The sequence below is a fragment of the Cylas formicarius genome, unplaced genomic scaffold, assembly GCF_029955315.1.
Source record: "Cylas formicarius isolate icCylForm1 unplaced genomic scaffold, icCylForm1.1 PGA_scaffold_6__28_contigs__length_40554024, whole genome shotgun sequence".
In the NCBI taxonomy this organism is placed as follows: Eukaryota; Metazoa; Arthropoda; class Insecta; order Coleoptera; family Brentidae; genus Cylas; species Cylas formicarius.
The window spans coordinates 34,571,476-34,595,803 of record NW_026844347.1 but is presented as its reverse complement, the minus strand read 5'-3'; the positions used below and the strand labels follow the sequence as shown (position 1 = coordinate 34,595,803).

Genomic DNA, 24,328 nt, shown 5'->3' with positions numbered 1-24,328 from the left:
TCTAACTGAACAATGGCAAAACTTGCCACTTTGTTAATATTCGGTGGTTTCACTCTGAAATTTCCCACAGCCGACGATTTCCTTTTACGGCTTACGCGGAATCGGACAAAACAAGGATATTCGAAAATCTCCAAGGAACGCGGCTTGCAAATTCGCCATTGTCGGTTTAACAAGGTTCTAACACCGGCAGAGGCGAAAGCTTTGCTTACATAAAAACCATACGCCAGGATAGCGGCAATAAATCATCTCCGCACAAATCCGCATTTATTTTTTATTTAATGTTTGTGAAACGGAACCATTCTCGGCGCCGGAGAGTGCTTTTTTATGAGAAAATTCCTTCCTCGCAGCTGTATGTTTCGACGGCACACGACATAACATAATTTCAAATTCGGTGTAACAGGAATAAGAACACCTCCTTTTAGTCCAGTCAAAATAGACAAAAATAAGTCAAAACTCGCATAGAGCTGAAAATTGGCGGAGACGTTAGATACACCATTGTACATGAAATGTCAAAAATCCACTTCGATTCGAAAACATTTATTCAAGGTCAAAAGTCCAAATTGAGGTTTTTTCCATTTTTCTTGAAAACGGAAAGTTTTATCAAAACAAATAAGAACTAATAGTTCAGATTTTCACGGAATTATATATTATGACATGACATTTATTTCGACAACACCGTGTCTTTGTTTGAAACAATTGTCATGTAAAAATATATAATTTCGTGAAAATCTGAACTTTCAGTCCTTATTTATTTTGATAAATGGATTATCATCAAGTAAAACCCACCTCAGTTCAATTTTGGAAAGTTTTATCTTGAAAATAGGTCAGACCAAAGTTGTAGATCATACAATCCTTTAGAAGTATTGTTCAGGTATGGTCTGTTCATAGATATACGAAAGTGACCAATTGCTTTTGAATGGAATTATCCAAGGGTTTTCATTAACATACAATGCAACAAGCCTATTACCTAAAGTTTCGTAATTTAAATTTAGGTAAAATTGTGGTCCGTAATAGAAAATAATTTTATACCTATCTGTGTTTAATATTCTGTGGTTTGGTATATAGTTTAAGTTTATTAGTAATCATTCTTATTTCTTGTGTAATACAGCGTGTGTTGAATCGTGTGCGAATTATGCAAAATATGTGCGAGTCTAGTGTATCTCAGGAGATGCACTATGAGACTAAGGAAGTTATAAACAACAGGTTTCCACCTTACCACTCTATATTTAATCCAGTGTTAACTCCAATGTCCTCAAACTTATAGAAACCGAAGTTTTTCACATCCCTTCACAAATTTGGGCAAATTCTGTTAAATGTATAGAAAAAGCAGAACAATCGTATATCCATATTGCAAATAATATAGAACAAATAATAATTAGAACAGGCGATAATAGCGATAGTGATACTGATATATTATGTGAATAATTTTAAGTAATTTAAGTAGATATTAAAAATAATTTCTAATTTTATTTTAGATTTAAACATAAACACATAAATAAATAAATAAATATTGTTTATTATCTTTCCTAACAAAACCCCAATTAATTAAATTCTAAGCAAAGTACGGACCTGTTCGACCATATTTCGTTCTTACAGCTTGTCCGAGTCTTTCTTTAATTCGTATCAGTTAGTCACTTTCTTATTTCTATGAACAGACTTTACTTTTTTCTCAGGACTCAGCATTGGTTTGCGCACTACTTATGAGGTAATCTACCCCACGCATTTTTTTTAAACGTAGTTTCCCCAGTATATACTCCACGATCTATAGTAATGAAGAAAATTTGATCAGATCGTGTCCGATGACTTGTATATATCGCGTTTAAGTGCATATTATGTAAAATATGAATTTTCTAGGAAAAATCTCAATTTTGTACGTTCGAAGGGGATTTTGGACATTTCATGTATAATGGCGAATTTAACGTCTCTGCCAATTTTTAGCTCTATGCGAATTTCGGCTAGCACGACGCCACGGTGTTTTGCTGGTTCAAACAGCTCGTTTCTATGTTCTGTTTCTTAATGCGAGAGAGTTATAAAATACAAATTTGCAATGACATGGATCATTAAACAGGGTGGACAACCTAAAAATTATATTATATTGCAATGATGGGCAGATAATCGAGATATTAATTAGGATGAAGTAAATAACAACTTCATTTAGAAGTAAGGATACTTTCTCCACTTTTTACAATGCAATGCCTTCATTTCATCTCTCAAAAAGAAGTCAATGTCCTTAATTTAAAAGTGGTGTTATGCCTTTGCTACAAAACCTTTTACTTGAGCCCATACTAATCTTACGCGATTTAATTCATATGGGATTTTCAAGAAATTTCCTACCAAGGAGTTTGTTTAAATTTACAATAGCCAATATCTCATTTTGCAGCATATCTTTCTAAACTAGCATCTTATTTGTTTTGTTTTGAGTGTAAGAAATGTTTTTAATTACTAAATTGTTTTTATAGAAAAACGCTTACTAATTTAATGTAGCACTAAGTCTAATGGTGTAGTCGACACTATAAATGGACACTATCGCCCATCGCTTAACTGCAAAACTGCTCGAGCAGGATCCTTATTGTCTGAAACAATGAATTGGTTATAAAACTACGTTTTCTAAAAAAATAAATTAAATTGATAATAGAAATTACAATATTACTTTCGAATAATCATCGCTGGGCGGGGCAAGTATTTCAAAAAGGACCCGCTTCGCGGTTTCTTGTCCTAGAAGGACGCATTGTTTTTCTATTGTGCTCCTGCTTACCACTATGGAACTTTCGCAAAATGGATATAATTTTATTGTGCATGCACCCTGTATAAAGTGTCTTTCACGTCTCGCCGAATTTCAAAGTGACGGCAAGCTTTGGTAAATATTAAAATTTTTACGAATAATAGCGATTTCCAATTATATTTTTTCAAATATTTTGCGCACCCGATATGATAAACGAAACCTGAAACTCTCTCTCGTCACAATTTACGATGCTGTTTAAACCAAATTATCCCATGTTCTATGGTTTCTCATTTACGGGTAATAGTTTACCCGGAAAAAGTGCAATTTTCAGAATCTTTTTGAATTTTTTGCCGATAATCGACACACCCTGCACATTATCCAAAAAAATGCCTCAAGTAAAAGTTCTCCCAACTTTCCTGGTACAACATTTTTTCCAATAGAGGGAATGGTTTTCAAGAAAATATTTTTTTCTGAAACTATGCCTTAATAGCGAATGACGTGATCGCGTCTAGACTGAACCCGAGGAACAGTGAGCGTATGTAATAGACGAAAACCGTAAATACAAAAATGGCAGCCCCCAACACTGTTTAAACCGATTAGTGATATTTTTTACGAATTTTTATTTATGGTTAAAAATTTAATTTAGAAAAATAACAATTTTCAGGGTCTTTTAGATTTTTGTTTATAACTAAACCACCCTGTACATAATCGAATAAATGCATGAAATAAAAGTTATAGCCCCTGATCTCCCGCGTCTGATGGTGACAAAGTTTTTCCGATCGAGTGAGTTGTTATGAAGAAAAACATGTTTTCTTGGAAGTCAAAATTACCAAAAAAAAAAAAAATCAAAATTAAAAAAAAAAAAAACTTGGTAATATTTGATTGCACCCTGTTTCCAAATGTAGGCATAAGCATTTACTTCTCTGCTAAATTTGAACTTGATATCTGCAAATTTCTTATATAGCACGGAATGTCGGGAACACCCTGTACAATACGTAAAAACCTTAAATACTAAAGTTTTAGCTGTCTATATCGTAATGTAAAAGAAAGTGACATCTGAACCATGGTCTTTCAATTATGGCCAATTTTCAATAATAGTAGGACCCTTTTTTCAGTTTTTTTGAATTTTCGGCGCACCCTGTACATTTTTGAAAAATTATCAAGAATAAAAGTTTATGGAGTCGTATCCTCTGCATCTTTTTGTTCAAGAATTTTCTCAGTCTCGTTAACGGTTTTTGAACAATGATCTTTTTTGTAGATCCTTGCACAGGCGCTTTTTAATTTTTATAATATACTTCCCGACCCCCCAACCCCCCCAATTGCAATAGGTTCCGTGAGGGGACCAAACGCTATTTGTCTGCCAAATTTTAAGTCGAGATATAAAATTTTGATACGATCATAGATACTTTAGAAAAATTCAATTTTGAATTTGACAAAATTACACGGAAACAAGTCATTATTATTATCGCATTTAATTGAAAGTAAAACACTGTCTCTTGCACCCGTATTTGAGGCATTCATTTCCGGTTTAGTATGGGAATTCAGCAATTTTCCAAAGAATAAAAAAACGGATAGCGAATATCGAAAATCGAGCAAACGTATTCCAACGAAGCAAAAAGTTGTTTACTTTGCCTATAGGGGGGAAATTTGCAGTCCCTTTGCGAATTCGAATTCGAAGTGGAAAAAAATTCCTACCCAAATTATGTAGATATCTAGAGAAAACGGTCTGTCAAGTATTTCAAATATTTGAAATTTGAAAAACAAAGCAGACAAGCAATGAAAATATTGTAAGGTATTGTGGTGTGATTTTTATGGGGTCGACGACCAACTAAAGAATAAGAATTACGCTATGAAACAGCAAATATGGTAAATATAAATAGGAAACTCATTATGAACATATGCCCTATACGCCTTAACTTTTGAAATACAGGGTAGTAAAGTTTTTAATTTTTTTTTTTAATATGTGCAATACCACCTTAGACATTTTAATGAAATTTGGCACATATGTACTAGGTATCAAGAGCCAAGAGTGTACCACAATTTTTTAAAATGTACCAGTGGCGGGCGTACTGAATTTCACATTTTGGAAGACGTTCATGGCACATCACTGATTTCTCTTACAATAAAAATTATTCTTACAATCTCCAATCATTTCTAAAGAAATTTAATTGATCGATTTTTTTCAATTCGATGTACGGTTTTCGCTCAGAAATATAATATTTTCCACCAGCCTGCAAAAATACGAAAATAAAGATACAAAAAATATTATATCTGTTGACATATGAAAATCCTAAAAGTAGATATGATATGCTGGTTCAACAGTAAATGTCATCATTGTTGTATTTAAATTCCCACAAGAAAATTCAAAGTTAGCGGTCTCTGCTCAAGGTTATTCGTATACGCCATCCAAAAGGTTATGCAATCCAGGTTAGTTTTGGTTTGTCATAAGGCATTAAACGAGATAGCAAGTCAACGGTGTCATGGGTACCAGGGACGAAAACCACTAGGCGCCGACAAACTAGCCTAGTAAGACTTGTTAAGGCACACGATTCGACCAGAAACCCTTTTGCGTGGTGGCTAAAACTACTGAGAGACATGCCAGTACAAAGATATCCAACGAATTGTTCAAAGGTTCATCGGGCAAATTTTCAGCAGTGTTTAATCAGAGAGACGAATGTAGATAAAGCTGTATAGCTACAGACAGGGCCACACTAGATCTTTGGTGTGGCATTGACGGACATATTAATTGGTAACTCACCACCTGTAATGTCTTAGTACCTACATAACTTGTAATAAAGATATACAGATATAATTCAGATTGCAGATGTCGCATCACATACCATAATTTCAGTTATTTACTGGCAGGTCTTTTTTTTCCTTTAAGATCAATGTAGATACTTTTGTAAACCCACAAAGCAGAGAATTTAAATAAGTAGATTTTTTCTTCATTCAAAAATAGTGTAATTTGGTACATAAATCACAAAATAAGTCGAAGCAACTTAAAATACTTCTCGGAGACGACTCGAAGTAGGTGTACTAAAGCGGACTAGACCTCCGAGGCTAGTTGACTCGAAGACAAATTGAAATTACGTGCAATAAACTTGGTCGTCGTCGTAGATCAAATAAACTAACAGAACGCTAATAAACTAGACGTCTAAATGGGATGCCAAATGTTTGCTTTGCAGCGTTGAATGTTTCGCATGCGAATGGCAGGTTTTGTTCGGGCCGTGTGTTTCTCATTTTAACGACGTCATCGACCGACCGCCGACCGGGTTTTAAATATCTGTGTTTTCGGCATAATTGGGCCGGATTCCGTGAGAAACGGCGGAGCCGGAAACATTTGTTTTCGCGAGGTATTTACTGATCGTAGCCGATCCGCGTGCCATGCGAGCACATACTCCCGGGATTTTGCTGCGAAACGACACCTGATTCAATTGTTTTCCGTAGATAAATGGGCACCCGATTTACGATTTGTCAATTTACGTTTCAAAATTTTTCATTATCGGATTATTATGTCAGTATTTACAAAAATTCAAAATAAAAAGTACAAATTTTAATTTGAATCTATTTACTAATTAATATAACTAGATAAACAAATTATTTGTTTAAATAATATTTTTCTTGTTTTCATTGAATTGCTGGTTGTCCTTGTCTGACAGAACAACAAAGTGAAGCAAAGAGAACAGCAAAATGGTTTTACCGAAAGAAAAGTTAAAACAAAATATTGATTGTCTTTTACATTTTCGCATCATCCGAAAATATCATGGGCTCTTAGATTTGGAAATTGAACTGAGGAGGCTTTTAATTGATGAAAATCTATTTATCAAAATAAATTAGAACTAAAAGTTCAGATTTTCACGAGATTATATATTTTGACATGACAATTGCTTCGACAACACCGTGTCTTTATCAATGATTTGATATGATATATAATTTCGTGAAAATCTGAACTTTTAGTTCCTATTTATTTATTAGATTTGGTATTTATGAACAATATAACTTTAAGTTACTGTTCTTGCCAAATGTAACAAGAGATTTAACTTAACGCATAAATACAAATGAAAAAGTTAAGACATAGCTGGACAGAAATTTTGAAAGAATAACTGAAGCTAAATAAATACAAAATAATTTAAGAAAATAGCAACTGAAACAAATTTTTACTAACTAAAATTCTAGATCATTTCGTGAATGAAACAAGAGCCTATTTATTGGTAGTTAATATACTATATAGGAAAAATAAATTTGAAAAGACGAAAATACTATTAAACAACCATAAAAAAAATTGAATATTCAGATTTAATGCGCCCTATGTATAGGCGAACGCTAAAAGATAATCCTCGCGAATGAAAATTCAACAAAATTATAATATATTCAAACTGGAAAGCGTTGGGCGCTACAACCATTTATCTATTATTCATCCCCTTCGTTAAATACTGTCAGATTAAGGTCTCAAGGCGAGAGACTTTTTTTTGCTGTCACACTCGAATATAATCGTTTGACTTTTTAAGAACAACAGTCTGAGCGCAACTTTGAATTTTCAAAGATTAGAAAGAACAAACCGGGCAGCCTGGCATTTTAATAAACTGTCGGCGGTCCGGGGTTAGTTTTACAGTGTCGACTCGTTCAAATCAAAATCCAATTTATGCGAAATCCAGATTTAAAAACCATTTATAAAGAGATTAACGTCAGTCGTGAAACCAAGTCTATGAAATTGGAATCCTACATGCGACATTAAAACGGAGTTTTCCGTTTTTCCTATGTCAAAAAACCGCCTCTGTGCCTATTTTAATTTTAAATTGGCAAGGTTTAGAAATTGCGATGATCTGAAAAGGTGAGTGACTTTTTTAGAAATAAAATTTCAATTTTCTGAAACTTTTTCGTCTAGTAAAAGTTTTTCTTTTCTCACAGATCTTATTTAGGATAGCTTTTTTTTGTTTTTAGCAGTTTTATGGTATTGAATGTCATCTGTAATCACAGTTTAACCTTTTTTTTTTTCATTGAGCCTAAATTTGTACATAGATATTTGGACTTTAGAGAACCTTAAGTTTACAGGATACCACAAAATTCGAAACTATCACCAAATAGATTAACCAAAATATCTGTCAAATCGAGTATTTGATAACGTCCTTAACAGCTTACTTCAATATTTTGGCAAATTGACATGTAGGAAATCTAAGGTGACTTTCTTGGGTTTAATCAGTTAATAATGATAATAATAGATTTAACGATCAGAGAACTAGAAATAAATAAATCATTTAATTTTGTCTTTGCGTTCTTTGAAGCTTCATTAGTGCCTCAAAATACTCTCTTTCATATACACTTGCTTAATTTATTTACTAGCATGTTGCTGCAGGTCTTTTTGATCACAAATGTCTTCGTCAATTCATAAGAGAATTTAAATTTATATTATTCCTCACACAAAAAAAATTCTTGACGACTTGAAGTAGGAGGAACCATGGAACACCATGAGTGCATAAGAGAGTTATCCTGTCCAAGTGAATTTTAAGTACCAAGTTGGAAAGTTGGAATCTTCAGCAGATGGTACAAACTCAACTTGTGGCAGAGTTCTAACTGTAAATTAGTATTATATCGATCTTCTAATTTTCGGATTGAAGCAGCCAGTTGATGAGAAAAGTCCTGCTAAACTTCTTTGGTCTAAAAACAATGCGTCTAACGGAGTTCAGTCGATATCACACTGCAACTTCGCTGCCTTTTTTGCAATCAAAGGTACGTGCAACTTACATTTTTATGCTAGGGCAACTCTATTATAAGATTATGTTAAGGACTAATGAAGAAATCAGGAAATATGCATCCTACATCAAAAGATATAGGGTTAATAGCACATACAATAAAATAATGAAATTATAGTGTACTGAATTAAAACAGATTAAATTCTTCTTTTGCACGAGTCTATTCTGCTATCGAGTCTCTAATTGCATTCCTCATCGATTATCGTGATATAGCATCCTTTTCCTGAACTCAATCCCGTGCAATTCCTTTTTGAATATGCAGTTTAATACGTCCGTCCTTTGGTCAGCCTCACAGTGAGCACCCCCATCCGTGCTTAGAAGGTTCACTTCATTGAGAAATCTGACAATCTTTTACTATTTCTCGAAATATTTCGATCTGATCGATGACCCGTGAAGCGTGAAGAATTCCATAACGATTTTTCACACGCAAAAGGAAAACCTAAGAAAAAAGAGTCTTTAAATACCGATAAACGCTTTACGACGAAACCGACGATTTCCTTCTCCGAAAATTTGTGCTACAAACTTTTCCGGGTGAAATTTATGTGTTTAAAGTACCAAGTAACAGGCTGCGGGGATAATATATGGCGACCTCTCGGGAACTGAAACCATAAAAGTTACAACACGTCGCGGAAAAATTTTTCTATAACAATAGGAAAGTTTCGGCAACTTTCCGAACTTATTAAATGATCGCGTTGTAAATAATAAAAGCTTGACGGAAAGGCCTACGGTCGGATTTAATTTATCGCATGGCTTACATACGGGTTAATTTATTAAACCGGCCGGAAACGCAAAACGATTATTTAAATTTATTTTCCAGCTAGACAATCAACGTATCTCCTGTGTCTGTGGCAGTTATCGTGGGTAATTATTGCAGAAGTGCATCGAAATCACCGATAACTACTTTAATTGCGATTTATCTTTAGTTTTATTAATATTTTATGTAATCGATTTTTGGGATTAAAATTGATACGATCTTTAATTATTCAAGGAAACAGTTAACCTCTGTATGAGATTGAGGTTTTGTGCGTGTTTAACGCTGGGTAATGAATTTTTCTACTCCCGTCTGTAAAATACTTAATTACACACCGATTTAGAGTGCGGGAAGCGTCACTTTACCACGTCAGTTTCTGTTTTTTTTAATTTTGACGTTTGTCAATTCTGACTGTAATGTCAGTGAATGTATTCATGTTATTTTGCGAAAATGTACCCAAAAACTAACGGTCGTAGAAAAAGTATAGTATGCAACAAGTTCGGTAAACATTTTTAGTCACTCGGTTGTTAAACACTCGCTCCGCTGCGCCCCGCTCGTGTCAAATAAACTCGTGAGTCAAATGCCGTTTACCGTACTTTTTGCATATCATACGATTTTCTACTCCCGTCTGTAAAATCCCTAATTACACACCGATCTATAGTGCGGTAAGCGTCACTTTACCACGTCAGTTTCTTTTTTATTTTTTTATTTTGACATTTGTCAATTCTGACTGTAATGTCAGTGAATGTATTCATGTTGTTTTGCGAAAATGTACCCAAAAACTAACGGTCGTAGAAAAAGTATAGTATGCAACAACTTCGGTAAACATTTTTAGTCACTCGGTTGTTAAACACTCGCTCCGCTGCGCCCCGCTCGTGTCAAATAAACTCGTGCGTCAAATGCCGTTTACCGCACTTGTTGCATAATATACTATTTTCTACTCTCGTCTGTCAAATATCTAATTGCACACCGATTTAGTGTGCCGGAAGCGTCACTTTACCACGCCAGTTTCGTTTCCCGAGCTATTTCGGACATTTCCGGAATTTTACCGAACGCGTTTGGGAGCAATCGGATGTTTTCGGAGATTTCACTGATCGGTTTGAATTTTGACGTTTGTTGATTCTGACGGTCATGTATTTGTGTAGTTTGCAAAAATATACCCTAAAACTAATGCACAGAAAAATGTCATGCAATATATCAGACAATTTAAATACTACGTGTTTATAAACTACAATTAAAATCTAGTGGGCTAGTCGCTAAGTAAAGTGACATTTTTGATTTAGGTTTAAGTTTACTGGATTTTACAGTTTTTATATTAATAGCTTGCCAAGACCAATTGACCAACAAAATTGAAGGTTACGATCTGCTTTTTCTTGCTTATATGATCTTAAAAATGTAATCCCCTCAAAAGCTCTATCCTTGAATGATTTTTCTTCCAATTACCAATTACCAATTGTAAAAGTTAAATAAACAACATTTTTTAAGGGCTGAGGGACGTTTGGGTTTTCAATCAAAAGTCTTCCAATAAACTAATTATAGTTTCATCCAAAAGTAGTTCAAACGGAAAAGAAAAAAAATTGACTCCACTCAGTCAATATTAAGTGGATTCAAGTTTGCCACTAAGTAAACAGCAAAGTTTAACAGATATGAATATATTCGTGCGTATATAATAGTAAGCATTTTAGCTGGGAAAATGTTAATGAAAAACGCTTGATGGCAGCAATAAAAGAACGTGGGCTTTGGGACCACACTCTAGAGAATTGTAAACCACGCAAGTCGCTTCATATTTTATACTAAATACGCAACGCAAATTGGAAGGAACATTATAATGGTGTTGTCTTCAAGTTTACTAGTTACAATTTATCATTCGCCACAATCCTGCTGTAGTAATTACGTGACAGCAGGAATGTACTTAAGTACTGCAGGAGACTGTGTTAATTTTCCGTATCTCGTAAGGGATACGCGAATTTCTTTTTGTCATTGTTGCTCCTCGTTGTGTCAATACCTTTTTGCTTTTCAATATTTGGTTAGTTTTGTATAATTTTGAAAAAAATAAAAATTTTAATTAATAAAAAATTAAAATAAAAAAAAAATAAAATAACGTAAAGGGTAAAGATGGTTATTTCAATTAAATTAAAACTGGGAACGCTCGTGTCCCCTTTATTATCCACTTTTAATGAAAGCGGAAGACAAGAGATTAAGAATTAACATTTATTACATTTTTCAGCATGAAACGTAGCGAGCTCGTACGTCCGAGCATTCAAAGAATGTAATTTAGCTGTAATACGATTGCCACCTGTGTCGGCGTTTGATATAAGAGGGAAGGAAAAATAAATCCTACGGGAAGCATCAGTGACCCAATTTGCTTAACTAAATACCGAGCATTTGGAGCTGTCAACTTTAACATTCATCGTGATAAAACATTCCCGTTTACAAGCCCGGTATACACTGCACAGAATAGCCAAGAAAAAAACGATAAATATAAAAAAGGTATACTAAATTACTATTATCCTGGGATCGTGAAAAGAGGATGGAGATGAAGAAAAAGCACGCGGTTAATTACGACAACTAACGAAACAGACACCACAACCAACTAGTATTATCAACAAATAATATTAACTAATTTACGTAATATTGTATATTATATATTAATCAGATGAAATTCATTTATATCCTAAGCTATAACCAAAATTAATATAATACTAATACTGATTATAGTATAATAAAACAGTTGTTATAACATGTACTGGGCAACTGAATTTATAAACTCAAGCCAGTAGTAGGAATAGCATTAGTAAATCATAAAACTTTTAGATTTATGTAATAACCAATTTAGTATAAATTATAAAAGTATAAACTCATTTATATCATAATTTATAATCCGAACTAGTTAATAGTTTGTTAAGTACATAGTGTAATAAATTAGTTGTTATAATCTATACAGACTCAATTTGTGAACTGAAACCTGTTGTTGCTGTGTTGCATCATCAATAAATGATATGAACTGGTCTAGTGTAAACTATTTTATAATAAAAAATGTAATTCCCATCTCTGGTTCCCACCTAATTAATTCCTGGTTCGACTGACGTACTCAGCTTGTCACTCTGGCTGGTGCCATTTGTTCGTTCATGTGAGTGTCATTATGTAAATGTTCTGAAGTCAATTAGCGCGATATCCTCTTAAAGCTAAGCACACAATTATATCAGTTAGTTAGTTAGTCAGTATAGTTAGTGAAAGCGTGAACTGATTCACTATCTTAGAACATCTGCTGAGGGTGCTCCATAACAGCTACAAATTGCACCTTTAAAGGTGTTTTTCAATAAGTCGTTATATTCTTCTAAATCACTGCATGAATACAATAGTCATACTCATTATCTTCTTGTTCTTCTTCCTCCTTCTTTTTATTAGGCGTAAGCCTGTTTCATTCATGGTCCCCCTGGTTGTAATTACGTGGTAGCGGATGGTTGTCGCTCCAGCGTTTTAGGAGTCTGGCGGTGCTTCTTCGTCCCGATGGTGGTTTGTCCCTTGTTAGTTTGACAAATCTCTCTGCAGACATCCGGTCAATGTATTTGCTCCATTCTGTTAAGCACCCAGTCATTGATCCTTTCCCTGTCTATTAGTGTTTTGTGTGCTATTCTGCGGATTATTTTCATTTCTGTGGGCTCTAGTATTCTTTTGATCTTGAAGGTCGGAATTCAGCGGTATACGTCATTATTGGCGTTATAGCTGTTTTGTATATTCGCGATTTCGTTTCCACTTTTATATGTTTGTTCGACAGTATTACATTATTTATGCATCCGGCCATTTTTGTTGCTTTAGTTGTTTGACTTCTTACCTGTTCTTCGAAGAATCAGGATATTCCGATTCCAACGTATTTGAACTTCATTTTCTGTTGAATAATCTTATTGGAAATTTAGATGTTGTCACGTCTTGTTTTCTCTAATGAGATTATCATGTTGGTTTGCTGTTTTATAGAATTGGTAGAGAAGTATCTGCAAGTCATCGTCATTTTCTGCCACTAGAACAGTAACAAATAATTTTTATCTCTCTATTTTCCGTTTATATTTTAAAACTTGTTTAATTATTTCATACATTATAATATTAAATAAAATTGTGCTTAAAGAATATATACCTCATTATGACGTAATTAAATTAATGAGCTTTCGAAACTTCACAATTAATTTCTTCCAATTAAAACCCGCTAATGAGTGTTTACAAACCAACCAGAACTATAATTTTCGCAACATTTTAGTGAGTGCAAAATAGTAACTCTAGACCACAACGAAATCCATCTTGTTCGGTCTACTCGTAACCGCCGTTGCATCATTTACATATGAAAGCTGATAACCTTTGCACCGAACTGCGTATTAGTAATTACCCCCATTTATCTGCTAATCTCGCGTCTCTGGAGAAGCGAACGTAATTTAATGTAGCTATTATTGGCGACGGCAAACTGGAGCGATTTACTCAGCATTAACCTGTCTCCTATTATATTGCGGGCTCCCACTTTTAAGATCCCAAGTTCGCGACGCGTTATTAGTGTGCGAGAAGCACTTTATCTCGAGTTTGATGAACAAACTTCCTCTTTCGCTTTGTTCGATCACGGTTATTACCTGCATAATTACGTCCAAACATACAAAGTTGCTGCTGCGTTTAGCATACCAACATGGCCGGGTTTATGAGATGTCGTCGTCGCAGCGCGATGCCGTTTGCTGGTCTGCCATTGCTCGGAACGTATGGTTCTGAAACGGCGATCTTAACTAAAGAGAATTCTTGAAAAGTACAAAGAAAGAAAGATACTAATCTCAAAGACTGGCACCCAGACCCAGATATCATTAGTCATGGGCAACATTTGACATGCTTTTTACAAAACTTCTGGATTCCTCCTGCGTCGGTTTTTGCTTGGTCGAAATTGCTGACGTTTCGTCAATCATCCTGTTGGCTTCTTCCGTTTCAGTTTCAGTCAAGCTCTGAAGAAGCCAACAGGATGATTGGCGAAACGTCAGCAATTTCGACTAAGCAAAACCGACGCAGGAGGAATTTAGAAGTTTTGTAAAAAAGCATTACAGTAGCCTGTGGAAGTTTCTTTAAAAAATTAACATTTGACATGTTGTTGGCCAAATTTTAATGTGCAAATACGTTTGCGCCTTTAATAGTAGTGTTTATGATCTTTAACAGTAGATATCAGACAGTAAATAATACGGCATTGTTATAATAATATACTTTATAAAAAAATAACAAAATTAAATTAAAAAAAAATAGCTACAACTACGAAAGTTTAAAAGCTTCGATGTTTGCAGTAATTCTACTGGTACAAAAACGTATAGAATTTTCCAAATTATCGTCAGTCAACCTTGTCTTGATTTATTTACTTTTATCATTGACAAGAACTGTTCTTATTTATAAGTACTGGCAAACGCGAAATTCAATCGTCATGCGAATTTTCCATGCTGCGGAAAATGATCTTTGAGATATTTTTTGTGGAAATCGCGTCTTTAAATTTAGAATTTTGAAATGCGGTTTCTTGAATTTGGATGAACTCCATGCAAGTGCGTTGGAGCATTTTGTACATTAGTTTTGCTTGGAGTAGCGAAGAAATTGAATATGTGAATGAATTTTTATGTTGGAGTAGCATATTTTCGAAATAGCTAAATCTCTACAAAAATTGTTCCGCAGAGAACGTGGTGAAATGGTAACTGCAATGTATCTGTAGTTTCAAATTTAAATAATTCAAGGTCGACCAAAAACGCCAAGCCAATTACTGTTTCAACATTTTCCCTTTGCTTAGCCATCGGACTACACAATAATATATATATTCGGCTAATATTTCATCCAAAAACGCCTCGAACTGACGATGGTTAAGCGCTCGAAATCGAAAAAAATTGATGGTTTTTACTACCACATTTATAACATTTTGGAGTCCAATGGACTTAGAACACAAAATTATGTTGATGGGTAATACAATGAACTACTATTACATCATTATTTTGCACATCAATTTCAGTAGCTTTTCCATTCAAAATTCCGCTGAAATCTTTGCATAAGTCGACCATCGAAAGTTTTATGAATGCTCCAACTAATTTTGACCAAGCAAGTCAAGATTTGTGACTTCGTTGAAGTCTTCATTAAAAATGTCCAATTCTGTAGTGGTTCCTTTATCCGCTGTAAAGCAAGCAATTATAAAAATGTATAACATAATTATATCTATTTGTAATATATATAATATTCTACCTGTTTCCAGCGGAGCTTAATGGCGAAATATACGCCTAGTGTGAAATTATTAATACAAAACGCGGAATAATTTCCTAAACAAATTGCTTTCGACTTCCTATTTCTCGCACAATATACATAAGATGAACATTGTAAACATAATATTTGTACTGCTCAATACGGTCTACTCTACCTTTCAAACCAAACTGATCAATTTGTCAGTAAATTTCAGCTACGGGTAATTAATTTGATTACTATGACTTTGACTCCGTAAAAACAGTAAATTGTCGGTCTCGATGCGGCCTATAAGAACTTTAAACCAAACTGCAACGTTTGGTGCTATTATCCAGCATCGATTAACTCTCTCACATAACCTACCCATCCTATACATTTTTGATTAAACGGTATTTTTACGATATCGATCAGAATGTTGCAATCTTCTCGTTCAAGAATTTCATCTGCGGAAATTTCTCAGCGATTTTCAAAGCAAAAACTGAAAATAGTCAACAAAATTGCCATAGATGTCGAATCATCTCAATATAGGGTGGTTCGCTGCAAATCGTACAGTATTAGAATGGACGAAATTTTAATGCTTGGAAAACAGAGAACAGACATGTCAATTATTTTTTCTACTCCCGTCTGTAAAATATCTAATTACACCTCGATCTAGCGTGCGGGAAGCGCCACTTTAACACTTCAGTTTCGTTTCCCACGAATCCGAGCCACTTCGGACATTTCCGGGATTTTACCGCACGGGTTTGGCAGAAATCGGATGTCAGTGAATGTATTCGTGTTGTTTTGTAAAAATATAATCAAAAAGTAACTGTCTAGAAAAAGTATATTATGCAACACGGTCGGTAAACTTTTTAAGGCACTCGCATTAACGACTATTGACGCTGAATCGATCTGTAACGAGCGCAGCACCTTAAGACCAAAATGATTGCGGAAATATTAATTTTAAATGTACTTTTCGGAGAAAAATACAATTAAAATTGATATTTTTTAGTCTATAACATTAACCAGCGATCATTGTGTGGCGGTCTTCACATAACCTGCCTCCTCGCCTCGTAACTCCTCCATACTACATGTACGTTTCCAGCGCTACCGTTTTAACCCCCCCCCCCCCCAACTCATCAAGTTCCAGGAACTTCCATCGACTATCGCGGGCGCACTACAATTGGGTTGAAGCAACTTATCCATATTTTCTTCGTCTTACGGAGACATATTAAGGCATATTTACTCAATTGAAACTGTGTAACAGGTATTTTTTCTATATTTCCTACATTGTGGGTCATAAATAATGAAATAAAATTCGAAAGTTTTGGTTAGTTTGTTTTTTGTGTACATTGAATAGCTTGTCGAATTGGATATAAAAGTAGAAGAAATTGGTTTACGAATTTGTAAATACCAAGTAATCGATTAGCTTTATTTTATACTTCATATGTCAAAAACTTGAAATGAAATACATATGCAATTCTATTATTTGAAAAAATGCAAATGTTACAAGTGACCACTCACAATACAATTTAATTTAAGGGTCATAAATTACCCTAAAATTGCTTCAGACGGGAAAAATCCTCTTTTCTTGGTAATTTTTTTAACTGATACAGTTTGGGTCATAACAATTTGCTGGATATAATGTTCAAAGCAAACTGTCGCCTACTTCCGAATTGACGAAAAGGAATTTTTCTACTCCCGTCTGTAAAATGCCTAATTACACACTGATCTAGCGTGCGGGAAACGTCACTTTACCACTACAGTTTTGTTTACCACGGATCTGAGCCACTTCGGACATTTCCGGGATTTTACCGCAGTGGTTTGGGAGCATTCGGATGTTTTCGGAGATATTTTCCACGAGTTGAATGTATTCGTGTGGTTTTGCGAATATGTACCCAAAAACTATCGGTCGTAGAAAAATTATAGTATGCAACACGTTCCGTAAACTTTTTAACTCACTCGCTCCCCTCGTGTCAAATAAACTCGTGAGTTAAATGCCGTTTACCGCACTTATTGCATAATGTACTATTTTTTTACTACTTGCAAGATTATGTTTCCACCTGTTAAAATCTCAATGAATTTTTGGAAAAAGCTTCTGTATTCGTGCTTTTTTTCTATAATGTTTATGGGATGTGCTGCAGATGCGAAAGTCGCGTCACATGTTGAGTTTGGCTATTTGCGAAACCGGTTTCGGCAACTGCGTTTTTTTTTGACGTCGCCACTAATATGACGGCGTCGTAAATAATGGCGCCTCTGATAATTAAGGAACGATTAACGCCGAACTGGGCTCGGAATTTCGGCACAGACTTTGAGTTTCAATTTAAGTACTCTTTAAATGAATGTTCAAGCTTAACACATTTGCCGTTAATTGCCAGGAAATGCCAGCAAATACGTAAATCATTTCTACAGCGCAGCTGTACTAGAGCTGAGCTTTTAAGGGGGTAAATTAAACTTTCGGAGTTACTGCGTTAGTTTATGGAGCGTTCAACCGTTTTGTGCGGCGTTTTTCTTTTTCTAGATCAAAACATCAATACAAGCACTCAGTCGGGCTGAATTGAGAATAGATAAGCTCACCAACAATCAAAAATCAGGAAAATCTGTTTTACATTTGGTGCATCATTTTGGAAATCTGTTTTTTGTTTTTACGACATCGTACTCATTTCTCAGATAAATGCCAAATTAAATAACAATCACATTTTTTAGGCAAATTTTATTTTCATTTTAAAAGTGAAAGGAGATTAAAATAAAATAGAAAGAGAAAATAAAACTCGATATCTTGTGTTAAAATTTTGAAACATGATTAGCAGAAACGTATCAATAGGAAAATGAAAACCAATGAATAAAAATAAAATGTTCGCGTCATTTGCCTCTTAGGGTATTCTCTATCCATAAAGTGCCCACTAGGTGAGAAATATAAAACTATATTACATATTCCTTTGGTGAACTGATTGAAGCGAGAAAGCGAATCTGTGATAAATAAGAATTGCTTCACGTAAATTTTGGAATCTTACTTGACCGTCTGATATTTAAGACCAGTTGAAATTTCACTGCAGTGCGTTCAATATAAGATTTAAAGCGTTGTGCAACAGGTCCCAATTATTATTATTATTACCCAGCATGTTTTTTTTTTTTCACTTTACGTATTTGCACAACCTTAAACGCAATTAGAAAAGCTACGGACTGGCTCAAGAAGCACACAAACGAGCAAGACATTCAGCTGACTCTCACGACGACACGATTTTTTTTCTTTTCAGGAGACTGTAGTGATTGCCTTGTCTCCTACACCTATCTTGAGACCGCAACTGATATCATATTACCTGTGATGAACTCAAATTGTATATTTATTGCTGCAACGTGTTGGTTTACTGCTTAATGACCTTCAGTTAAAAACACCATATGGAGTTTTAAAAGGTTGGTTTACGTCTTTAAGTGCAAACTAATCCAACGTCAACTTAACTAAACATTATTTTTACAATAGACTTAAGCTATTATTTTGTATTGGTCTAAGAACTGTACCGGTATACGGCAGTATATAGTGTTAATTCATTTCAAACATCATTTTGAGGGATATTTTGATATTCTTCCTGAAGGGCTTAACAGAGCTCATCTACCACAACGGGAGCTACTTCACTCTTTTCAACTTGCTTACCTAGATTATCCCACACATAGTTTAATCAGGAAAACTTTCTGGCCAGTTCATTTTGTTCATTTGAACTTCTGCAAGGTATTGTGCGACATATTTTGCTGTGTAAAGCTGTAAGAGCACTTAAATGCTACGTATGGGCTCTATTACTTTATGGCTGTGAGACATGGACACTTAAGCAAGACGACATCAAGAAACTCAACGCATTCGAGATGTGGCTTTATCGACGTATGCTTCGGGTCAGTTGGACAAGCCACACAACTAACGAGACGGTGCTACGTAAAATGAACACACGAGCACACTTGTACACGCTCCTTAAAATACGTAAAACCGCTTACCTCGGACACATCATGCGCCACCAAGAGCACGAACAGCTTCAGCTGATATTGGAAGGGAAGATAGAGGGTAGACGGAACATAGGCCGAAAGAAGAAATCATGGCTGAGAAATATCCGGGACTGGACCCACACAGATGGAAATGCCCTCATACATCAAGCCCAGAACAGAGAAATGTATGCCACAATGGTCGCCAACCTCAGCAGAGACGGCACTTAGGAGGAGGAGGGAAGGCTGAAGGATAAAGTCATTGCCGATAATTACACTGAAAGGTGTAACGCGATTCCTCCTCACACTATTACTGACGCTTCTCCATGACTCTGCAAATCTTTCTAGGATCCTATTTCTAAAATATAAGTAGAATCTGGATTCGTCAGGAAAAAGTAGATTCTGCCATTGCTGTAAGGTCCAATTTAAATGTTCATTGGTCAACTGTATCCTAGCTATTCGGTGAGGCCGAAGCAGTTTTGGTCCAGCTGGTCTACAAGCATTTTGACCAAATCCCTTTAATCTTTGACGTACTGTTCACTTAGTGTGTGTTTCTACCTCAGACTTCTTGTAGTTGATTTCCTGACTGTACTGATGTTAAATGGCGATCCCGAAAAGTTGAAACTTGAGGAAATCTATCCTCTGCCATACCTGGTAGCACGATGAACATAAAGGATTCTTACGATATAATCATATATTCATAACTATGTCCGTCTTAAAATCAGCTTAAAAATAAAAAAGTTGTGATTCCTCAAATTTTACCAAAACTTTCACTGCTGTTTTATTTTGGATTCAGGTTCACATTGAAGTTTTATCGACAAATGTAAATAGCTGACTATATCCGTAGTCCACAAACAACGATGGTTCCAAATTAACTTTATATATTTGCGTGTAACACAAGGATTGCGGTTTTAAATCGCATAATTTAATAAAAGTCCACCCTTTACGTGTTTATAACTACATATAAAATAAACGAGTTCGTTGACTATAGTGTTTGAATGGAAACCCCGTCATCGGAATAATCGCAACACAACGAAATATTTCGCAAAAGGGGATGTACCAACATTTAATAACAAACGAACAAACGAACAAACAAGGCATTATAATTTTCGAACCTTTGTGGATACGTTATTTATAATATGCGGCTGCAAAACCATTATTTGTCAAAACCGGCGGTGCGTTAAAAATATTTCGGTGAATATCAGTGCACCTCACAACATAAAAAGGTCGAATTGTTATTAAAAGCGGCAAACACAAACGAAATTGAATCGCATTATTTATAAAAAGGATCACAGGATACGGAAACAATAACTGTAATCAAAATTGTATACTAAAATTGGTTTATAGGAAATAACACATCATCAATGGTTTCAATGGTTCATTAATGACGTGTCAATATTTAAGGAGATAATTTATGAGCTGAATTCAATTAAAAAAACTTCATATCAACATATGTCCTAACTTAAAAGACATTGGCACGAGTTTTAAAAAATATTGCAAAAAAGAAGGCAACTTTACGAGTTCAACATTCTGCCATAGTACTCCAGGCTTCGACCATGTGGACCACTCGACTCTATTACAAAAAGTAAAATATTGCAATTTTGACATCTTGAGGCGAATCCTAGTTGGTTAATTTCTAGCTGAGAGAGAACAATATATTGTTTATAACAATAAAACCTGAACAAATGGGATTCTGCGGGGCTCAGTAATGGGACTCACCTTCTTTTTCATATAATATCAACAGCCTTCCCGAATCCCTTGAATGGTTGGCTGAAGCTGAATGCGGACGACACTGCTTTCTTAATAAATAAAAAAAATTATACCTGCAGTTAGTTTTGGTTAGTTTTGGCATACCTGCTGAAGGTATCTCTGAATTAACAAAATTGCTTTCGAAAAATCATTGCTGGGCGGGGCAAGTTCGTCGCAAGTAGCGCCAATCAGCTTTTTATTTTAAAAAGAAGGCGCTTCGCTTATTCTTGTCCTAGAGGGACGCATTATTTTTCTATCGTGCTCCTGCGGACCACTATGGAACTTTCGCAAAATCGATTTTATTTTATTGTGAATACAAACTGTATAAAGTGGCCTTCATATCTCGTCGAACTTCAAAGTTACGCCAAACTTCAGTAAATATTAAAATTTATACTGGCAATTGCCATTTAAAATGATATTTTTTCAAATATCTCGCGCCCCCTGTATTATAGACGAAACCTTAAACTCTCTCTCGACACAGTTTACGATACGGTTCGTATCAAATTATCGCATCTTTAAAAGTTTTTATTTATCGCCAATAATTCATCTTCAAAACCATAATTAAAACACCTTGTGTATAATCGAAAAAATGTATGAAACAAAAGTTATAGCGCCGGGTCTCCCACGTATTGCGGATGTAAAATTTTTCAGATCGGATGAATTGCTTTGGAGGAAAAGATGTTTTTCTGGATGCCAAAATAACCACAAAAAAAAAATCGCGTTATTTTATTGCTTCCAGTGTAAAGAGTCTAAATGCGGGTCTAGACTTCTACTTCTGTCCCAAGTCTCAAGTCGGCAGCTGCAAATTTGGAGTACTTATTATGCTTTTTTAATATTGCATGGAACATCGCGAACATCCTGTGCAATACTTAAAAACCGTAAATACAAAAGTTTAAGCTGTCTATATGGGCTATATCGTCATATAAAAAAAACTGGCATCCAAAACACAGATTTGAAATTATTGCCAATTTTCAATAATAAGGGGGCCCATTTTTCAGTTTTTTTGAAATTCTGTATATTTTTGAAAAATTGTCAAGAATAAAAGTTTATGGCGTTGTTTCCTCTGCGTCCTGTCGTTCAAGACTTATTTCGGTCTTGTAAACCGTTTTTGAAAAATGGTCTGCTTTATAGACCCTTGCACACGCGATTTTTATTTTTTTTTAAATACTTAGCGACACCCCAGGCCCCCCATTTTCAATAGGTTCTGTCATGAAGCACAGCTGCTATATGTGCTAAATATGAAGTCGATTGCTTCAAATTTCGGACACTTATCGTGTTTCATAGCAAGATCCAAAAAACAGTAGAAAATCGCGAAATAAAGATAGATACCGGCGTCGGATCAGGGCCATTTCTTCTAAGCTTATCTGCCTTGTAAAGGGTTCAAAAGGAACAAATTTCAATTTTGTAGCTTCAAAGGTTCGAAATTTATTAAAAAGACGAGAACAGAGAACGGAGAACGGACAGATAAAAAAAAATTTTTTTTTCGACGGTGATCATTTCTGTACCAACGGCGATCCCATAGGACTTACCGAGATATAAAATTTTTATACGAGAGCGCAGATACTTTCGAAAAAACAAAAGCTAAGGCATGGTTTAAAAAAATAGGTGAACCCTTAATCTTTCCTCAAAGTCAAATCAACGAAGTAAATAATGGACAAAGCGCAAAATTCTTGGAAATTCATTTTGACCGTAAACTGAATTGGCGTCACCACACAGACTAAGTGGCTAAAAAAATGTAAAAAAAAAATATTCCAATGCGTAGCCTGTAGATTGACAGCATTTCATGCTCTCATTGGCTTCCACTTGCCTTATGGTCTGGCAAACTGGGGCAAGGCCCCCGGCACAGCAAGAGTCTTTGGCCTACAACGTAGGGTAATTAGAATAATCACAAACCGCAAACAGAGAGAAGATATTAGATCAAAATTATTATGCAGCCAAGCTCTTACACTCTTAAGTGTCTACTCTACGTTTAGTAGAACACCTCCACAAAACATCTTGTCCCTAACCTCAAACCTGATCAGACCATCTTAATACGAGCAAACGACTTACTTAAGCTTGTTATAATTTTTTGAGGCTTTTAACCAAGTCGATTTATTTTTGACTAACTTTAACTAAATTTACCCAAATTTTGGCGCAGATTCTGGCCGTCGTGCCTCACTCTCCGCTATTTATATATAATAACTATAGTTATTTACTTAAAAGTATTTAATAAAAAAAGTGATACCGATTAGTAACTATTTTTCTATCTATTAAAAAATTTGTTATTGGTAAGATTTTCGAAAGCTCTGGTTTTAGGCTAAATTCATAAACATGCTAATAATTGAAATGAAATGAAACTGCATTTTAAGTTAACTCAATTTGTATCTTAGCTTAACTTTAGTAAACTTAACTTAAATATGTTAATCAACAACAACAAAAACGGAAATGGTGACTTTTATGCATGACTACCAAAAGAAACTATCGGAGGGGTACTATTAATTTAGACGTCACTGGAAGAAATAAAAAAAAATGATGTCTACCTAAAAGAAAAATTTTTGTAAAAAATGTTTGATAAAGGTTAACTTCAAACTTATTTCATTAAAGGACAGGAATATTAGTTGTCATTTAAAGTTAAAAAACCGTCGCCACTACTAGAACTAAAAAAAGTGTTGAATACTATGAATTTATTAATTTTTTGAAATAATTTTTCCCGTATCTCTGCATCTTACAAACTTGTGACATATATACGATGAAGTTTGTTTCTTAAAGAATCCAAGAAATATTTCCTTCAGTGTTAACATCATTAAGCAATATCCTATGTAAAAAATGTTTGAGAAAAGTGAACTGCAAAATTGTTTCATTAAATGTTAGATGTTATTAGAACTGAACAAAAAAATGGGATTAAGAGCGTCAAAATTAATATTTATGTACTATTCAATGGTTTTAGTTTGGAATATTATTAAGTAGTCAAATTAGTAATTAATTAACAAATATAAATAAGTAAACATAAATTTATTTATTTTTTTTTACAATGATTTTTTGTTCAACAATTTTCATAGAAGCGTTATGGTGTAAATTAAAAAGACACAACTTAAATAATAGAATTGAATCGCCCTTTAAAATATGCTCTCGATTTCAGAAAACGTTGCACAAATTTGTGTTTGATTTATTAAGCACTTATTCTACCCAGGGAAGACGATATAA

General features: G+C 34.6%; 1 protein-coding gene across 1 annotated transcript in view; it reads left to right on the top strand.

The window, feature by feature from the left end:
- Positions 1-24,328, top strand: part of LOC132703158 (dopamine receptor 1) — a 296,590-nt gene that overhangs the window by 184,303 nt on the left and 87,959 nt on the right. The window lies entirely within an intron of this gene.